This window comes from Lissotriton helveticus, chromosome 4_1 (assembly GCF_964261635.1).
Source record: "Lissotriton helveticus chromosome 4_1, aLisHel1.1, whole genome shotgun sequence".
Lineage (NCBI taxonomy): Eukaryota > Metazoa > Chordata > Amphibia > Caudata > Salamandridae > Lissotriton > Lissotriton helveticus.
The window spans coordinates 1671798212-1671813794 of record NC_136063.1 but is presented as its reverse complement, the minus strand read 5'-3'; the positions used below and the strand labels follow the sequence as shown (position 1 = coordinate 1671813794).

At 34.1% G+C, this 15583-nt stretch overlaps 12 non-coding genes across 12 annotated transcripts; 6 read left to right on the top strand and 6 right to left on the bottom strand.

The window, feature by feature from the left end:
• The first annotated feature begins 1492 nt into the window (after positions 1–1492).
• Positions 1493–1564, top strand: TRNAQ-CUG (transfer RNA glutamine (anticodon CUG)). The gene has a single exon. It is a non-coding gene; the product is annotated as a tRNA-Gln (tRNA).
• An 826-nt stretch (positions 1565–2390) lies between these two features.
• On the bottom strand, positions 2391–2462 carry TRNAQ-UUG (transfer RNA glutamine (anticodon UUG)). The gene has a single exon. It is a non-coding gene; the product is annotated as a tRNA-Gln (tRNA).
• Positions 2463–4012: 1550 nt separating this feature from the next.
• On the top strand, positions 4013–4084 carry TRNAQ-CUG (transfer RNA glutamine (anticodon CUG)). Its single transcript has one exon. It is a non-coding gene; the product is annotated as a tRNA-Gln (tRNA).
• Positions 4085–4910: 826 nt separating this feature from the next.
• On the bottom strand, positions 4911–4982 carry TRNAQ-UUG (transfer RNA glutamine (anticodon UUG)). The gene has a single exon. It is a non-coding gene; the product is annotated as a tRNA-Gln (tRNA).
• A 1550-nt stretch (positions 4983–6532) lies between these two features.
• Positions 6533–6604, top strand: TRNAQ-CUG (transfer RNA glutamine (anticodon CUG)). Its single transcript has one exon. It is a non-coding gene; the product is annotated as a tRNA-Gln (tRNA).
• An 826-nt stretch (positions 6605–7430) lies between these two features.
• On the bottom strand, positions 7431–7502 carry TRNAQ-UUG (transfer RNA glutamine (anticodon UUG)). The gene has a single exon. It is a non-coding gene; the product is annotated as a tRNA-Gln (tRNA).
• Positions 7503–9052: 1550 nt separating this feature from the next.
• Positions 9053–9124, top strand: TRNAQ-CUG (transfer RNA glutamine (anticodon CUG)). Its single transcript has one exon. It is a non-coding gene; the product is annotated as a tRNA-Gln (tRNA).
• An 826-nt stretch (positions 9125–9950) lies between these two features.
• Positions 9951–10022, bottom strand: TRNAQ-UUG (transfer RNA glutamine (anticodon UUG)). Its single transcript has one exon. It is a non-coding gene; the product is annotated as a tRNA-Gln (tRNA).
• A 1550-nt stretch (positions 10023–11572) lies between these two features.
• Positions 11573–11644, top strand: TRNAQ-CUG (transfer RNA glutamine (anticodon CUG)). Its single transcript has one exon. It is a non-coding gene; the product is annotated as a tRNA-Gln (tRNA).
• Positions 11645–12470: 826 nt separating this feature from the next.
• Positions 12471–12542, bottom strand: TRNAQ-UUG (transfer RNA glutamine (anticodon UUG)). The gene has a single exon. It is a non-coding gene; the product is annotated as a tRNA-Gln (tRNA).
• Positions 12543–14092: 1550 nt separating this feature from the next.
• TRNAQ-CUG (transfer RNA glutamine (anticodon CUG)) lies at positions 14093–14164 on the top strand. Its single transcript has one exon. It is a non-coding gene; the product is annotated as a tRNA-Gln (tRNA).
• Positions 14165–14990: 826 nt separating this feature from the next.
• Positions 14991–15062, bottom strand: TRNAQ-UUG (transfer RNA glutamine (anticodon UUG)). Its single transcript has one exon. It is a non-coding gene; the product is annotated as a tRNA-Gln (tRNA).
• Between the last annotated feature and the right edge of the window lie 521 nt (positions 15063–15583).

Sequence of the window (15583 nt, the reverse complement as noted above, 5' to 3'; positions counted from 1 at the left end):
GTTCTACAGTCAAAGACCAACAGAATGTTATTACTTTTCTATTCTGTTCAACTTTTGCATATTGAACTATGTTAGGGAAGGATGTTGCCCAGAGGACTCAAGTAACGCTATCACTCTGTTGAACAGTACTTTTTATGTGAGATACGATTTTGCAATAAAATATAAGATTCCCCCGTGAATGCAATCTCTTCTCTCAAAATGAAAAGCTCAACCTGGTACAGGTGGTTTGATGGTATCATGCTTAGCACTCTAGACTCTGAAAACCGGGATCTGAGTACAAATCACAGTGGGACTTATCTAAACTTTACGATTTTCTTTTTCCATTCAGTTCTTAGAATTATTAATTGGAAAAACATCTCATTTACTTATAAACTTGTACATATCCACTTTACACGTATGTATCTCCCTATATCTTGCTATATGTCTCTGCATATTTATAGGACAACATAAACACATACATTATAAAAATGCATATAATTAGTAGAGGTGAAAATAATGAAAAGTTGTTGCTTCTCCACATTTGAAACATGAGCTTCTTCTCCTTACTCTTCTATATGTCATGAAATTGAGATAGTCACTTTTTACTCAATTTTGATCTAACAATATAGTTGATTTATACAAAGCATATCATATGATTTGTGAATAATCTTAAAAGAGAAAATTAGATCAGTACCTGTGAGGCCTCCAAGCAAAAGCTTATGTTTCACGATTGCAGATCGACTGTTGAAAATCAGCATGAAAAACGTTTTATTTCACAATTTCCATACTAATATACAAAAACATTTGTACTATCTGAATGATACCGTCATTGTGGTTCTCTAGGTTTGATTTAAGAACACTTCTCTTTCAAAATGTGCTAAATTCGCCTTATCAATAGCGCAGAAAGCTTCAAAAAGGGATGCTGGGAATCAGGCCTCTGAAATGCATTTCAGAAAAACAGGATAGGATTTCTTAATGTCACACTATTTTGTGTAGGAATGTGATGTAAACGTATTATAATGTTTGTATTTCTGGTACTTGTTCAAGCTGATGGACGTTTTGAAAGGAATCAATAATTGTCTCTTTCAACCTACTGGTGTTGGATTTGAGCTATCAATAAACAAAGGTGACAGAAATAGAAAAGGTCAAGAGTAATAAAATAGTACCCCCAAGATTTGGACTGGTACCTTTGCATGCAAAGTCCAACGTGCCAATCATTGCTCTTTGGCGCAGCCCATGTGAGAGACAAAGAAATGGGTGTATTAGTTTGGAAATGTAAAATGTTTTAATATGTTACAGTCAAAGATGATCATTATGATATAACTTGCCTATCCTGATAAACGTTTGCATATTTAACACTGTTAAGGAGAATGTATCTGAACAGAATCAAATCACATTATAGCTCTTTACACTATGAGCATTCAACAGAGATATCGTTTCATCAATGTAAGAAATGCCCCCGCACTAATGCGCTCTCTTTTGTCTCAATGGAAAAATGACTCATGTATGGGAGGGTTCCATGGTGTAATGGTTAGCACTCTGGACTCTGAATCCAGCGATCCGAGTTCAAATCTTGGTGGGACCTGCTTGAATTATGAGATTTACTATTTCACCCATTTCTTAGAATTTGGTCTTGGAAAAACATAACGTCAATGTTTTATACTGATACTTATCAACGTATAAGTATGCATCTATGTATACATAGCTATATCCGTCTAGATAGCGATAAGACTATATAAAGAAATCAATTATTCATAAACATATGTATTGAAGCTGAAAACTAAAAACTGTTGTTTCCCATCCACAATTTAAACGTTAGGTTCATTTCCTCTCTCATCTATATGACCAGTAATGAGATAGTTAATTTTTGCTGATTTCTTATATGACAACATGCTTGACTTACACAGTGCATTTAATTGTGAATTTCTTTGAAAGAGAAATTCAGATTATTACCTTTGACACGTCTTTCGAAAGATTTTACTTCATGGTTATGGATTTACTTTAGAAAATCAGAGTGTAAATATATGTGTGTCTGAATTTCACGATTGTTATTCAAAACGTCATATCTTCTGTCCCCATAATACACAATTTGATTCCTCAAGTTTTGTTTTAATGAAGGATTTCCAATTAAAAAGTTCCATCTTCCCCTTATCAATAACAGTAAGATTTAAGAAAGTAATATCTTGCATCAGCCCCCTGTGATGAGTTTGAGAAAACAGAGTCAGCTCGCAAAATGTCTCATTATTTTGAGCCATTTAATTTCCATGTTTTCTAAAAGTTCTATCATTTGCTCACATCGAATAGACTTTCAGAATACAATCAATAAATTAATGTTTCACTCTACCCGTGTTAGATTTGTGATATTTATGAATACACTTGACAGAAAAAGATTTGATCAACAGTCATGAAAGTGGTCCCACCGAGATTTGAACTCAGATCCTTGGATTCAAAGTCCAAAGTGCTAACCATTACACCATGGAACCTCCCATGAGACAAGGGAGCAAATTGCTGCAGCAATGTGAACATTTCAAAGTTTTTAATGTTCTACAGTCAAAGACCAACAGAATGTTATTACTTTTCTATTCTGTTCAACTTTTGCATATTGAACTATGTTAGGGAAGGATGTTGCCCAGAGGACTCAAGTAACGCTATCACTCTGTTGAACAGTACTTTTTATGTGAGATACGATTTTGCAATAAAATATAAGATTCCCCCGTGAATGCAAGCTCTTCTCTCAAAATGAAAAGCTCAACCTGGTACAGGTGGTTTGATGGTATCATGCTTAGCACTCTAGACTCTGAAAACCGGGATCTGAGTACAAATCACAGTGGGACTTATCTAAACTTTACGATTTTCTTTTCCATTCAGTTCTTAGAATTATTAATTGGAAAAACATCTCATTTACTTGTAAACTTGTACATATCCACTTTACACGTATGTATCTCCCTATATCTTGCTATATGTCTCTGTATATTTATAGGACAACATAAACACATACATTATAAAAATGCATATAATTAGTAGAGGTGAAAATAATGAAAAGTTGTTGCCTCTCCACATTTGAAACATGAGCTTCTTCTCCTTACTCTTCTATATGTCATGAAATTGAGATAGTCACTTTTTACTCAATTTTGATCTAACAATATAGTTGATTTATACAAAGCATATCATATGATTTGTGAATAATCTTAAAAGAGAAAATTAGATCAGTACCTGTGAGGCCTCCAAGCAAAAGCTTATGTCTCACGATTGCAGATCGACTGTTGAAAATCAGCATGAAAAACGTTTTATTTCACAATTTCCATACTAATATACAAAAAACATTTGTACTATCTGAATGATACCGTCATTGTGGTTCTCTAGGTTTGATTTAAGAACACTTCTCTTTCAAAATGTGCTAAATTCGCCTTATCAATAGCGCAGAAAGCTTCAAAAAGGGATGCTGGGAATCAGGCCTCTGAAATGCATTTCAGAAAAACAGGATAGGATTTCTTAATGTCACACTATTTTGTGTAGGAATGTGATGTAAACGTATTATAATGTTTGTATTTCTGTAACTTGTTCAAGCTGATGGACGTTTTGAAAGGAATCAATAATTGTCTCTTTCAACCTACTGGTGTTGGATTTGAGCTATCAATAAACAAAGGTGACAGAAATAGAAAAGGTCAAGAGTAATAAAATAGTACCCCCAAGATTTGGACTGGTACCTTTGCATGCAAAGTCCAACGTGCCAATCATTGCTCTTTGGCGCAGCCCATGTGAGAGACAAAGAAATGGGTGTATTAGTTTGGAAATGTAAAATGTTTTAATATGTTACAGTCAAAGATGATCATTATGATATAACTTGCCTATCCTGATAAACGTTTGCATATTTAACACTGTTAAGGAGAATGTATCTGAACAGAATCAAATCACATTATAGCTCTTTACACTATGAGCATTCAACAGAGATATCGTTTCATCAATGTAAGAAATGCCCCCGCACTAATGCGCTCTCTTTTGTCTCAATGGAAAAATGACTCATGTATGGGAGGGTTCCATGGTGTAATGGTTAGCACTCTGGACTCTGAATCCAGCGATCCGAGTTCAAATCTCGGTGGGACCTGCTTGAATTATGAGATTTACTATTTCACCCATTTCTTAGAATTTGGTCTTGGAAAAACATAACGTCAATGTTTTATACTGATACTTATCAACGTATAAGTATGCATCTATGTATACATAGCTATATCCGTCTAGATAGCGATAAGACTATATAAAGAAATCAATTATTCATAAACATATGTATTGAAGCTGAAAACTAAAAACTGTTGTTTCCCATCCACAATTTAAACGTTAGGTTCATTTCCTCTCTCATCTATATGACCAGTAATGAGATAGTTAATTTTTGCTGATTTCTTATATGACAACATGCTTGACTTACACAGTGCATTTAATTGTGAATTTCTTTGAAAGAGAAATTCAGATTATTACCTTTGACACGTCTTTCGAAAGATTTTACTTTATGGTTATGGATTTACTTTAGAAAATCAGAGTGTAAATATATGTGTGTCTGAATTTCACGATTGTTATTCAAAACGTCATATCTTCTGTCCCCATAATACACAATTTGATTCCTCAAGTTTTGTTTTAATGAAGGATTTCCAATTAAAAAGTTCCATCTTCCCCTTATCAATAACAGTAAGATTTAAGAAAGTAATATCTTGCATCAGCCCCCTGTGATGAGTTTGAGAAAACAGAGTCAGCTCGCAAAATGTCTCATTATTTTGAGCCATTTAATTTCCATGTTTTCTAAAAGTTCTATCATTTGCTCACATCGAATAGACTTTCAGAATACAATCAATAAATTAATGTTTCACTCTACCCGTGTTAGATTTGTGATATTTATGAATACACTTGACAGAAAAAGATTTGATCAACAGTCATGAAAGTGGTCCCACCGAGATTTGAACTCGGATCCTTGGATTCAAAGTCCAAAGCGCTAACCATTACACCATGGAACCTCCCATGTGACAAGGGAGCAAATTGCTGCAGCAATGTGAACATTTCAAAGTTTTTAATGTTCTACAGTCAAAGACCAACAGAATGTTATTACTTTTCTATTCTGTTCAACTTTTGCATATTGAACTATGTTAGGGAAGGATGTTGCCCAGAGGACTCAAGTAACGCTATCACTCTGTTGAACAGTACTTTTTATGTGAGATACGATTTTGCAATAAAATATAAGATTCCCCCGTGAATGCAATCTCTTCTCTCAAAATGAAAAGCTCAACCTGGTACAGGTGGTTTGATGGTATCATGCTTAGCACTCTAGACTCTGAAAACCGGGATCTGAGTACAAATCACAGTGGGACTTATCTAAACTTTACGATTTTCTTTTTCCATTCAGTTCTTAGAATTATTAATTGGAAAAACATCTCATTTACTTATAAACTTGTACATATCCACTTTACACGTATGTATCTCCCTATATCTTGCTATATGTCTCTGCATATTTATAGGACAACATAAACACATACATTATAAAAATGCATATAATTAGTAGAGGTGAAAATAATGAAAAGTTGTTGCTTCTCCACATTTGAAACATGAGCTTCTTCTCCTTACTCTTCTATATGTCATGAAATTGAGATAGTCACTTTTTACTCAATTTTGATCTAACAATATAGTTGATTTATACAAAGCATATCATATGATTTGTGAATAATCTTAAAAGAGAAAATTAGATCAGTACCTGTGAGGCCTCCAAGCAAAAGCTTATGTTTCACGATTGCAGATCGACTGTTGAAAATCAGCATGAAAAACGTTTTATTTCACAATTTCCATACTAATATACAAAAACATTTGTACTATCTGAATGATACCGTCATTGTGGTTCTCTAGGTTTGATTTAAGAACACTTCTCTTTCAAAATGTGCTAAATTCGCCTTATCAATAGCGCAGAAAGCTTCAAAAAGGGATGCTGGGAATCAGGCCTCTGAAATGCATTTCAGAAAAACAGGATAGGATTTCTTAATGTCACACTATTTTGTGTAGGAATGTGATGTAAACGTATTATAATGTTTGTATTTCTGGTACTTGTTCAAGCTGATGGACGTTTTGAAAGGAATCAATAATTGTCTCTTTCAACCTACTGGTGTTGGATTTGAGCTATCAATAAACAAAGGTGACAGAAATAGAAAAGGTCAAGAGTAATAAAATAGTACCCCCAAGATTTGGACTGGTACCTTTGCATGCAAAGTCCAACGTGCCAATCATTGCTCTTTGGCGCAGCCCATGTGAGAGACAAAGAAATGGGTGTATTAGTTTGGAAATGTAAAATGTTTTAATATGTTACAGTCAAAGATGATCATTATGATATAACTTGCCTATCCTGATAAACGTTTGCATATTTAACACTGTTAAGGAGAATGTATCTGAACAGAATCAAATCACATTATAGCTCTTTACACTATGAGCATTCAACAGAGATATCGTTTCATCAATGTAAGAAATGCCCCCGCACTAATGCGCTCTCTTTTGTCTCAATGGAAAAATGACTCATGTATGGGAGGGTTCCATGGTGTAATGGTTAGCACTCTGGACTCTGAATCCAGCGATCCGAGTTCAAATCTTGGTGGGACCTGCTTGAATTATGAGATTTACTATTTCACCCATTTCTTAGAATTTGGTCTTGGAAAAACATAACGTCAATGTTTTATACTGATACTTATCAACGTATAAGTATGCATCTATGTATACATAGCTATATCCGTCTAGATAGCGATAAGACTATATAAAGAAATCAATTATTCATAAACATATGTATTGAAGCTGAAAACTAAAAACTGTTGTTTCCCATCCACAATTTAAACGTTAGGTTCATTTCCTCTCTCATCTATATGACCAGTAATGAGATAGTTAATTTTTGCTGATTTCTTATATGACAACATGCTTGACTTACACAGTGCATTTAATTGTGAATTTCTTTGAAAGAGAAATTCAGATTATTACCTTTGACACGTCTTTCGAAAGATTTTACTTCATGGTTATGGATTTACTTTAGAAAATCAGAGTGTAAATATATGTGTGTCTGAATTTCACGATTGTTATTCAAAACGTCATATCTTCTGTCCCCATAATACACAATTTGATTCCTCAAGTTTTGTTTTAATGAAGGATTTCCAATTAAAAAGTTCCATCTTCCCCTTATCAATAACAGTAAGATTTAAGAAAGTAATATCTTGCATCAGCCCCCTGTGATGAGTTTGAGAAAACAGAGTCAGCTCGCAAAATGTCTCATTATTTTGAGCCATTTAATTTCCATGTTTTCTAAAAGTTCTATCATTTGCTCACATCGAATAGACTTTCAGAATACAATCAATAAATTAATGTTTCACTCTACCCGTGTTAGATTTGTGATATTTATGAATACACTTGACAGAAAAAGATTTGATCAACAGTCATGAAAGTGGTCCCACCGAGATTTGAACTCAGATCCTTGGATTCAAAGTCCAAAGTGCTAACCATTACACCATGGAACCTCCCATGAGACAAGGGAGCAAATTGCTGCAGCAATGTGAACATTTCAAAGTTTTTAATGTTCTACAGTCAAAGACCAACAGAATGTTATTACTTTTCTATTCTGTTCAACTTTTGCATATTGAACTATGTTAGGGAAGGATGTTGCCCAGAGGACTCAAGTAACGCTATCACTCTGTTGAACAGTACTTTTTATGTGAGATACGATTTTGCAATAAAATATAAGATTCCCCCGTGAATGCAAGCTCTTCTCTCAAAATGAAAAGCTCAACCTGGTACAGGTGGTTTGATGGTATCATGCTTAGCACTCTAGACTCTGAAAACCGGGATCTGAGTACAAATCACAGTGGGACTTATCTAAACTTTACGATTTTCTTTTCCATTCAGTTCTTAGAATTATTAATTGGAAAAACATCTCATTTACTTGTAAACTTGTACATATCCACTTTACACTTATGTATCTCCCTATATCTTGCTATATGTCTCTGTATATTTATAGGACAACATAAACACATACATTATAAAAATGCATATAATTAGTAGAGGTGAAAATAATGAAAAGTTGTTGCCTCTCCACATTTGAAACATGAGCTTCTTCTCCTTACTCTTCTATATGTCATGAAATTGAGATAGTCACTTTTTACTCAATTTTGATCTAACAATATAGTTGATTTATACAAAGCATATCATATGATTTGTGAATAATCTTAAAAGAGAAAATTAGATCAGTACCTGTGAGGCCTCCAAGCAAAAGCTTATGTCTCACGATTGCAGATCGACTGTTGAAAATCAGCATGAAAAACGTTTTATTTCACAATTTCCATACTAATATACAAAAAACATTTGTACTATCTGAATGATACCGTCATTGTGGTTCTCTAGGTTTGATTTAAGAACACTTCTCTTTCAAAATGTGCTAAATTCGCCTTATCAATAGCGCAGAAAGCTTCAAAAAGGGATGCTGGGAATCAGGCCTCTGAAATGCATTTCAGAAAAACAGGATAGGATTTCTTAATGTCACACTATTTTGTGTAGGAATGTGATGTAAACGTATTATAATGTTTGTATTTCTGTAACTTGTTCAAGCTGATGGACGTTTTGAAAGGAATCAATAATTGTCTCTTTCAACCTACTGGTGTTGGATTTGAGCTATCAATAAACAAAGGTGACAGAAATAGAAAAGGTCAAGAGTAATAAAATAGTACCCCCAAGATTTGGACTGGTACCTTTGCATGCAAAGTCCAACGTGCCAATCATTGCTCTTTGGCGCAGCCCATGTGAGAGACAAAGAAATGGGTGTATTAGTTTGGAAATGTAAAATGTTTTAATATGTTACAGTCAAAGATGATCATTATGATATAACTTGCCTATCCTGATAAACGTTTGCATATTTAACACTGTTAAGGAGAATGTATCTGAACAGAATCAAATCACATTATAGCTCTTTACACTATGAGCATTCAACAGAGATATCGTTTCATCAATGTAAGAAATGCCCCCGCACTAATGCGCTCTCTTTTGTCTCAATGGAAAAATGACTCATGTATGGGAGGGTTCCATGGTGTAATGGTTAGCACTCTGGACTCTGAATCCAGCGATCCGAGTTCAAATCTCGGTGGGACCTGCTTGAATTATGAGATTTACTATTTCACCCATTTCTTAGAATTTGGTCTTGGAAAAACATAACGTCAATGTTTTATACTGATACTTATCAACGTATAAGTATGCATCTATGTATACATAGCTATATCCGTCTAGATAGCGATAAGACTATATAAAGAAATCAATTATTCATAAACATATGTATTGAAGCTGAAAACTAAAAACTGTTGTTTCCCATCCACAATTTAAACGTTAGGTTCATTTCCTCTCTCATCTATATGACCAGTAATGAGATAGTTAATTTTTGCTGATTTCTTATATGACAACATGCTTGACTTACACAGTGCATTTAATTGTGAATTTCTTTGAAAGAGAAATTCAGATTATTACCTTTGACACGTCTTTCGAAAGATTTTACTTCATGGTTATGGATTTACTTTAGAAAATCAGAGTGTAAATATATGTGTGTCTGAATTTCACGATTGTTATTCAAAACGTCATATCTTCTGTCCCCATAATACACAATTTGATTCCTCAAGTTTTGTTTTAATGAAGGATTTCCAATTAAAAAGTTCCATCTTCCCCTTATCAATAACAGTAAGATTTAAGAAAGTAATATCTTGCATCAGCCCCCTGTGATGAGTTTGAGAAAACAGAGTCAGCTCGCAAAATGTCTCATTATTTTGAGCCATTTAATTTCCATGTTTTCTAAAAGTTCTATCATTTGCTCACATCGAATAGACTTTCAGAATACAATCAATAAATTAATGTTTCACTCTACCCGTGTTAGATTTGTGATATTTATGAATACACTTGACAGAAAAAGATTTGATCAACAGTCATGAAAGTGGTCCCACCGAGATTTGAACTCAGATCCTTGGATTCAAAGTCCAAAGTGCTAACCATTACACCATGGAACCTCCCATGAGACAAGGGAGCAAATTGCTGCAGCAATGTGAACATTTCAAAGTTTTTAATGTTCTACAGTCAAAGACCAACAGAATGTTATTACTTTTCTATTCTGTTCAACTTTTGCATATTGAACTATGTTAGGGAAGGATGTTGCCCAGAGGACTCAAGTAACGCTATCACTCTGTTGAACAGTACTTTTTATGTGAGATACGATTTTGCAATAAAATATAAGATTCCCCCGTGAATGCAATCTCTTCTCTCAAAATGAAAAGCTCAACCTGGTACAGGTGGTTTGATGGTATCATGCTTAGCACTCTAGACTCTGAAAACCGGGATCTGAGTACAAATCACAGTGGGACTTATCTAAACTTTACGATTTTCTTTTCCATTCAGTTCTTAGAATTATTAATTGGAAAAACATCTCATTTACTTGTAAACTTGTACATATCCACTTTACACGTATGTATCTCCCTATATCTTGCTATATGTCTCTGTATATTTATAGGACAACATAAACACATACATTATAAAAATGCATATAATTAGTAGAGGTGAAAATAATGAAAAGTTGTTGCCTCTCCACATTTGAAACATGAGCTTCTTCTCCTTACTCTTCTATATGTCATGAAATTGAGATAGTCACTTTTTACTCAATTTTGATCTAACAATATAGTTGATTTATACAAAGCATATCATATGATTAGTGAATAATCTTAAAAGAGAAAATTAGATCAGTACCTGTGAGGCCTCCAAGCAAAAGCTTATGTCTCACGATTGCAGATCGACTGTTGAAAATCAGCATGAAAAACGTTTTATTTCACAATTTCCATACTAATATACAAAAAACATTTGTACTATCTGAATGATACCGTCATTGTGGTTCTCTAGGTTTGATTTAAGAACACTTCTCTTTCAAAATGTGCTAAATTCGCCTTATCAATAGCGCAGAAAGCTTCAAAAAGGGATGCTGGGAATCAGGCCTCTGAAATGCATTTCAGAAAAACAGGATAGGATTTCTTAATGTCACACTATTTTGTGTAGGAATGTGATGTAAACGTATTATAATGTTTGTATTTCTGTAACTTGTTCAAGCTGATGGACGTTTTGAAAGGAATCAATAATTGTCTCTTTCAACCTACTGGTGTTGGATTTGAGCTATCAATAAACAAAGGTGACAGAAATAGAAAAGGTCAAGAGTAATAAAATAGTACCCCCAATATTTGGACTGGTACCTTTGCATGCAAAGTCCAACGTGCCAATCATTGCTCTTTGGCGCAGCCCATGTGAGAGACAAAGAAATGGGTGTATTAGTTTGGAAATGTAAAATGTTTTAATATGTTACAGTCAAAGATGATCATTATGATATAACTTGCCTATCCTGATAAACGTTTGCATATTTAACACTGTTAAGGAGAATGTATCTGAACAGAATCAAATCACATTATAGCTCTTTACACTATGAGCATTCAACAGAGATATCGTTTCATCAATGTAAGAAATGCCCCCGCACTAATGCGCTCTCTTTTGTCTCAATGGAAAAATGACTCATGTATGGGAGGGTTCCATGGTGTAATGGTTAGCACTCTGGACTCTGAATCCAGCGATCCGAGTTCAAATCTCGGTGGGACCTGCTTGAATTATGAGATTTACTATTTCACCCATTTCTTAGAATTTGGTCTTGGAAAAACATAACGTCAATGTTTTATACTGATACTTATCAACGTATAAGTATGCATCTATGTATACATAGCTATATCCGTCTAGATAGCGATAAGACTATATAAAGAAATCAATTATTCATAAACATATGTATTGAAGCTGAAAACTAAAAACTGTTGTTTCCCATCCACAATTTAAACGTTAGGTTCATTTCCTCTCTCATCTATATGACCAGTAATGAGATAGTTAATTTTTGCTGATTTCTTATATGACAACATGCTTGACTTACACAGTGCATTTAATTGTGAATTTCTTTGAAAGAGAAATTCAGATTATTACCTTTGACACGTCTTTCGAAAGATTTTACTTTATGGTTATGGATTTACTTTAGAAAATCAGAGTGTAAATATATGTGTGTCTGAATTTCACGATTGTTATTCAAAACGTCATATCTTCTGTCCCCATAATACACAATTTGATTCCTCAAGTTTTGTTTTAATGAAGGATTTCCAATTAAAAAGTTCCATCTTCCCCTTATCAATAACAGTAAGATTTAAGAAAGTAATATCTTGCATCAGCCCCCTGTGATGAGTTTGAGAAAACAGAGTCAGCTCGCAAAATGTCTCATTATTTTGAGCCATTTAATTTCCATGTTTTCTAAAAGTTCTATCATTTGCTCACATCGAATAGACTTTCAGAATACAATCAATAAATTAATGTTTCACTCTACCCGTGTTAGATTTGTGATATTTATGAATACACTTGACAGAAAAAGATGTGATCAACAGTCATGAAAGTGGTCCCACCGAGATTTGAACTCGGATCCTTGGATTCAAAGTCCAAAGCGCTAACCATTACACCATGGAACCTCCCATGTGACAAGGGAGCAAATTGCTGCAGCAATGTGAACATTTCAAAGTTTTTAATGTTCTACAGTCAAAGACCAACAGAATGTTATTACTTTTCTATTCTGTTCAACTTTTGCATATTGAACTATGTTAGGGAAGGATGTTGCCCAGAGGACTCAAGTAACGCTATCACTCTGTTGAACAGTACTTTTTATGTGAGATACGATTTTGCAATAAAATATAAGATTCCCCCGTGAATGCAATCTCTTCTCTCAAAATGAAAAGCTCAACCTGGTACAGGTGGTTTGATGGTATCATGCTTAGCACTCTAGACTCTGAAAACCGGGATCTGAGTACAAATCACAGTGGGACTTATCTAAACTTTACGATTTTCTTTTTCCATTCAGTTCTTAGAATTATTAATTGGAAAAACATCTCATTTACTTATAAACTTGTACATATCCACTTTACACGTATGTATCTCCCTATATCTTGCTATATGTCTCTGCATATTTATAGGACAACATAAACACATACATTATAAAAATGCATATAATTAGTAGAGGTGAAAATAATGAAAAGTTGTTGCTTCTCCACATTTGAAACATGAGCTTCTTCTCCTTACTCTTCTATATGTCATGAAATTGAGATAGTCACTTTTTACTCAATTTTGATCTAACAATATAGTTGATTTATACAAAGCATATCATATGATTTGTGAATAATCTTAAAAGAGAAAATTAGATCAGTACCTGTGAGGCCTCCAAGCAAAAGCTTATGTTTCACGATTGCAGATCGACTGTTGAAAATCAGCATGAAAAACGTTTTATTTCACAATTTCCATACTAATATACAAAAACATTTGTACTATCTGAATGATACCGTCATTGTGGTTCTCTAGGTTTGATTTAAGAACACTTCTCTTTCAAAATGTGCTAAATTCGCCTTATCAATAGCGCAGAAAGCTTCAAAAAGGGATGCTGGGAATCAGGCCTCTGAAATGCATTTCAGAAAAACAGGATAGGATTTCTTAATGTCACACTATTTTGTGTAGGAATGTGATGTAAACGTATTATAATGTTTGTATTTCTGGTACTTGTTCAAGCTGATGGACGTTTTGAAAGGAATCAATAATTGTCTCTTTCAACCTACTGGTGTTGGATTTGAGCTATCAATAAACAAAGGTGACAGAAATAGAAAAGGTCAAGAGTAATAAAATAGTACCCCCAAGATTTGGACTGGTACCTTTGCATGCAAAGTCCAACGTGCCAATCATTGCTCTTTGGCGCAGCCCATGTGAGAGACAAAGAAATGGGTGTATTAGTTTGGAAATGTAAAATGTTTTAATATGTTACAGTCAAAGATGATCATTATGATATAACTTGCCTATCCTGATAAACGTTTGCATATTTAACACTGTTAAGGAGAATGTATCTGAACAGAATCAAATCACATTATAGCTCTTTACACTATGAGCATTCAACAGAGATATCGTTTCATCAATGTAAGAAATGCCCCCGCACTAATGCGCTCTCTTTTGTCTCAATGGAAAAATGACTCATGTATGGGAGGGTTCCATGGTGTAATGGTTAGCACTCTGGACTCTGAATCCAGCGATCCGAGTTCAAATCTTGGTGGGACCTGCTTGAATTATGAGATTTACTATTTCACCCATTTCTTAGAATTTGGTCTTGGAAAAACATAACGTCAATGTTTTATACTGATACTTATCAACGTATAAGTATGCATCTATGTATACATAGCTATATCCGTCTAGATAGCGATAAGACTATATAAAGAAATCAATTATTCATAAACATATGTATTGAAGCTGAAAACTAAAAACTGTTGTTTCCCATCCACAATTTAAACGTTAGGTTCATTTCCTCTCTCATCTATATGACCAGTAATGAGATAGTTAATTTTTGCTGATTTCTTATATGACAACATGCTTGACTTACACAGTGCATTTAATTGTGAATTTCTTTGAAAGAGAAATTCAGATTATTACCTTTGACACGTCTTTCGAAAGATTTTACTTCATGGTTATGGATTTACTTTAGAAAATCAGAGTGTAAATATATGTGTGTCTGAATTTCACGATTGTTATTCAAAACGTCATATCTTCTGTCCCCATAATACACAATTTGATTCCTCAAGTTTTGTTTTAATGAAGGATTTCCAATTAAAAAGTTCCATCTTCCCCTTATCAATAACAGTAAGATTTAAGAAAGTAATATCTTGCATCAGCCCCCTGTGATGAGTTTGAGAAAACAGAGTCAGCTCGCAAAATGTCTCATTATTTTGAGCCATTTAATTTCCATGTTTTCTAAAAGTTCTATCATTTGCTCACATCGAATAGACTTTCAGAATACAATCAATAAATTAATGTTTCACTCTACCCGTGTTAGATTTGTGATATTTATGAATACACTTGACAGAAAAAGATTTGATCAACAGTCATGAAAGTGGTCCCACCGAGATTTGAACTCAGATCCTTGGATTCAAAGTCCAAAGTGCTAACCATTACACCATGGAACCTCCCATGAGACAAGGGAGCAAATTGCTGCAGCAATGTGAACATTTCAAAGTTTTTAATGTTCTACAGTCAAAGACCAACAGAATGTTATTACTTTTCTATTCTGTTCAACTTTTGCATATTGAACTATGTTAGGGAAGGATGTTGCCCAGAGGACTCAAGTAACGCTATCACTCTGTTGAACAGTACTTTTTATGTGAGATACGATTTTGCAATAAAATATAAGATTCCCCCGTGAATGCAAGCTCTTCTCTCAAAATGAAAAGCTCAACCTGGTACAGGTGGTTTGATGGTATCATGCTTAGCACTCTAGACTCTGAAAACCGGGATCTGAGTACACATCACAGTGGGACTTATCTAAACTTTACGATTTTCTTTTCCATTCAGTTCTTAGAATTATTAATTGGAAAAACATCTCATTTACTTGTAAACTTGTACATATCCACTTTACACGTATGTATCTCCCTATATCTTGCTATATGTCTCTGTATATTTATAGGACAACATAAACACATACATTATA